This window comes from Pelodiscus sinensis, chromosome 1 (assembly GCF_049634645.1).
Source record: "Pelodiscus sinensis isolate JC-2024 chromosome 1, ASM4963464v1, whole genome shotgun sequence".
NCBI lineage: Eukaryota > Metazoa > Chordata > Testudines > Trionychidae > Pelodiscus > Pelodiscus sinensis.
In genome coordinates, this window is record NC_134711.1 from 201,332,312 (window position 1) to 201,337,507 (window position 5,196).

Sequence of the window (5,196 nt, forward strand, 5' to 3'; positions counted from 1 at the left end):
TATCACACTGATCTCCAGAGAAACTAATTATGAAAAACAAATACTGAAAAAAAAAATCTGAATTGAGACAGGTCATGCTTTCTGAAAATATACTTGTGATATGAACATATCATAACTAGGATATCCTGCATGAAAAATGCCTCATGTTAAGGTATGTTAGGAAAGGCTGTCATTTACAGAAATATGATTATCCCATTTGTATGTGTAACCCCGCACACCTAGGCTACGTCTACACTGGCCCCTTTTCCGGAAGGGGCATGTTAATTTCAACTATCGTAGTAGGGAAATCCGCGGGGGATTTAAATATCCCCCGCGGCATTTAAATAAAAATGTCCGCCGCTTTTTTCCGGCTTTTAGAAAAGCCGGAAAAGAGCGTCTACACTGGCCCCGATCCTCCGGAAAAAGCGCCCTTTTCCGGAGGCTCTTAAGCTATTCCTATTGAAGTAGGAATAAGAGCCTCCGGAAAAGGGTGCTTTTTCCGGAGGATCGGGGCCAGTGTAGACGCTCTTTTCCGGCTTTTCTAAAAGCCGGAAAAAAGCGGCGGACATTTTTATTTAAATGCCGCGGGGGATATTTAAATCCCCCGCGGATTTCCCTACTACGATACTTGAAATTAACATGCCCCTTCCGGAAAAGGGGCCAGTGTAGACGTAGCCCTAGTGTGGGTTATTTTTTTTTTTGTAGAGCAAGTTAGGAATGTTGAACAGTGTATCTGTAATTGCATATTGCATGTTTTGGTTACACTTGAGGGCTGTGGTGGCCCATTAGCAAGATACACCTGCACCTCTCTCCCTTGAGAGCTGTGCCAGGTAGGCACCCCAATTCCCTGGCTCACCTTTTATTTTGTTGTGCAGGTTTCCTTTGAGGATGAAAACAGAGATCAGATATGGAATGATTTTTGGTTGAATGTTCTCCCACTTTCCTCAACTACGCTTGGTTGGAAACAGTGAATTGCAGCCAATAGGAGCTGCAAGGCTCCATGACTATCAACACTTAGATAATCAAAGTGTTTCACAGACATCCAGTGGCTTCCCCGGGTGTGCCCATGACCTAGCTTGGAAAATTCCTGGTTTTGAGGGAGGGCAAGGATGTTCTGAGGAAAACTAATAATAAGCAGTTTCTAGAGGAAGTCTGTTGTGTCCTAGAGAAATCTATCTCTTTGGATAGTGAATGGTTTGAGGATGCTTTCTATGAATCATACTCTTCAACATCAAGGAATATTAATAGAGAGGTAGCTGTGTTAGTCTGATCTTGCAAAAACAAAAGGAAAAACTATGTAGCACTATTAAACCATCTTGTTAGTCTTTTTCCTTTTGTTTTTGCAATACAGGCAGTCCCCAGGTTACGTGGATCCGACTTACATCGGATCCCTAATTACAAATGGGGTGAGGCAACCCTGCACTAGCTGCTTCCCCCCCAGTAGACCAGGGAGACGCAAAGCTAGCGCCCCCCCCCCCCCCCAGCAGACCAGGGAGATGCGGAGCGGCTTCTCAGCAGACACCTCAGCTTGAGAATAAAGGACTAAGGGAAGTGAGGTGTGGGAGAATAAAACTGAGCTCTGGAGAAATGTTTGGCTAGAGTTTCCCCTACAATATGTACCAGTTCTGACTTGCATACAAATTCAACTTAAGAACAAACCTACAGTCCCTATCTTGTACGTAACCCGGGGACTGCCTGTATTCCTTCTGTAAAAGTGTCATGGACAGATATGATGCCTCTCTCTCCTTAAATTCCTGTGCAAGCTCATGAGTGGGTCTTCTCTGAATTGGAGTGGAAGTGTTGTCCTCGTTGATGCAGGTATGTTAATTGAGGATGACAATGGTGCCCCTTTTGTCTGCTAGTAGGTTCATTATCTGGTGGATGAGTTCAAGGGACAGGAAAGGTTGTGGTGGATGTGATGGTTTTTGAATATTTCAGTCATTTTTTTTTTCCTGATGAGGCCCATGTAAGGATCAAGTGTGTGTTTTGTCTGTTATGTTGTTATCCAGGCAGATTCCTTTTTCTTATGAGTGTCAGTGGGAACATAACTATCATGGGTGGTGCTGGCTTTGTTGTGAATGACAAAGTTGACTATGAAAGCAAATACTAAGAGCCATCTAAACAAATTGTTAGTGAGGAGGCTGGTATATATTGATATGAACATATCCATGTTCATCCTGAATAGGAACCTGGCATATATTGATATCAATGACACAGGGAGTAGAGACTGACAACATTTTTCAGATGCTTTATTTGGCAAAAGGGGAAAAAAGCAGTTTTAGGTTGACACAAATTCACTGAATAGTTTCAGACAAATTTTGTTTAAAGCTAGAGTCGCAAGGGAAATTAAACACACATTCAAAAATCTAGTGGGCAAAGAACCATAATCTAGTAGAAGAGAAGCAGATTATTTTGCAGAGATAAAAACAAAGGAATTCTGCTAGAGAAAGCTTGCTCTTTATAACTAATTCTTCTCACTTAATCCAAGTAAAGAACAAAAGGCAACAGTGTAAATTAAGGCAAGGGTACCAGCTGTCAACACATACCTCCATGCCAATGTGGAAACAAATCAATGATTTAAAAAAAATCAAATTTTATTTAAATTGGACTTTTGATAAAATGCTTTGAGGAAAAAAGATATAGTTTTAAAATACATTATTGTTCAATGATCTCATAATGCAATAGGGATGATAAATTCTAATTCTATAATATGGGACAACATAGCCATGTAAAGTTTAAGATAAGTTTTGTAAGTAAGTTCCAATAGTTCATGGATCAGGGATTCAATCTTATGGGGTTCCAGAGGCTTCTGTATAAATTATTTCAGTTATTCTTTCCGTCTACTCAATGGGACTCAGAGCTCAGTCTAGAACAGGACTGGACAAAATACGGCCCAGGAGCTGGATCTGGTCCACCAAGCCACCGATCCAGCCCATGGAAGCAGTGGGGAGCCTCAGGCAGATTCCCTGCTTGCCCACCCCCCACAACACTGCTCAGAAAAGTGGCTGCCGTAGCCATTTCTGTGTCTCAGCTGTGAATCTGGGGAAGGGGGGAACAGTGCTCCATGTGCTGCTCCCACCCCCAGCACAATCCCATTGGACAATTTCTGGCCAATGGGAGCTACCTGATTGAAGAACAGGCAGCACATGTAGCACCACTCCCCCCCCTCCTGTGAGGCTCTTATTCACCAACGCACATGGTCCCTGCAGCCTCTGCAGAGGCAGAGCAGGCAGGAAAGTTGCCTGAGAACTCTGCTGGGCTACTGGCCAGGAGTCACCCAAGCATGCCTCCTGGCCAAAACCTGCCTCTCTCCCCCAACCCTCTGCTCCCCGACTCCTGCCCCACTACTCCCATAAACCAAGCCCTCTGCCCCTTCTTGCACCCATACCCCCTCCCAGTCTCTGCACCCCAGTCCTCTGCCCCAGGTCACAACCCCCTCCTATTCTAGGTCACACACAACCCAAACCCTTCAATCCAGTCCAGTGCCCCAGTTAACAATCCTCTCCTTCATTCAAACTCCCTGTTACCCATGGGGGCAGCCTGGAGCCCTTACAGGTGGCAGCATGGACACATGAGGAGGGACTTTCTCTGTTCTGGAAAATCCCCTGATTCAAATCCCCAAGGATGCCGGACCAGTGAGGTCCAACCTGTACTAAAAGAATCTCGGTTAGAAAATCAACATTCTACAAAACTAGACTAAATAATTACTGGAGAAATAAATATTTTTGAGCTGGGTCCTGTGTATTCTGTGCATCACAACTCAAAATTGTTGCCGATTACTATAAAATCCATTTCCAAATTTGATGTACAAACTAAAACTACTTATGCTGCCAAACCACCTCACAATACTGAGATTATTGTAAGCTCATTATGAAGAAGAAGTTTCTCTTTCCACAAGCTTTTTTTCATGGGTTTAGGGCTCTCATGTTTGCTTCTTTATGGGATGAACCTGCATAGGGGGAAAACTCTGTTTTGGCTTGTGGGTTTTCCTATATATCGTCTCATATGAAGATGACGTTTTTGTGCTCCATGGAAGAATGTAGGCATTTAGGCCTCGGAACTCTCATATCTTAGGATGTTTGCAGGAGGCAGAGATAGGGTTGCCAGATGGCTTCAACAAAAATACCGGACACACTTGACATTACATCACAATCGACATTACATCTTATTTAGAAAATACTGGACATTTTATATTTTCTCAATTTGTTTCCCAAACAGAAAGCTCAACTACTGGACTGTCCGGTTCTCAACCAAACACCTGGCAACCCTAGTCAGAGAGCAATTTTGTAGGTGCCTTTTGTTCCTGCTGTGCACTGTTAGCTCCCGTGCCCCTTGATTCCTGAGCACTCTACTTCACTCCCAAGCTGGTCTCCAAAATAATTTTTCACAGGCAGCACAGATGGACAGCAGCACAAGTGAGTATGCACTTCAGTTCCACTTTTTTTCCTCTTTAGGTTTGAGAGCAGAAAGTCCTTCCCACATGCAGCCCATTCCCACTCCACTCCCTCCTAACTCTACACATTTGGGACATGGGAAAGCTGTTGCAGATGCACAACCAAGGGCTTGTAGGTAACTCTACAAAAATGTAAGTTACCTGATAATTACTACATACTGGGTTTGTATGTTTGAATGTTCTACTCTGGAACTATACTTGTGTAATCTTGGCATTCATAACAGAGATGTTAGCTGTGAAAGAGACCAGCAATGTAAGAAAAAAAATATATAAACCAAGAAGGACCGAGTCACAGGATTTTGAGTCAAGAGGGTGGGTTCAGTTCTGTCCTGTGAGATCTTGGGCAAGTCGCTTAAACTCTCAAAACTTTGACTTCCTCATCTGGGAAATGAGGAAAATCAAACATTCCTCATGGTATTGTGAGGCTAGGTTTAAATAAAGAGAATCAGAGTAGTTGGACGGAAAGAACTAAAAAAGTGCAGAGGAAATATATGGTAAAATTTTCAAGGTAAATTCAATAATGCAGTGCAAATAGACATGCAGGTCCAAGTGCTCTGACAGTAATGAAATTTAATGGTAACAGAGCCTTTAACTCCCACTAAATTCACCCCTCATTAATGTTCAAAGACAGAAAGAACAAAGAGGGAAAACTCATTTAATTCTGTCAGGGAGGATTGTGTTCTGCATAATAGGAGAGGAAAGAGACATAGGTCACTGAAAAATAGGTCTGACTGATACTTTTCTTCCTTTTCCTGGTTTTTATC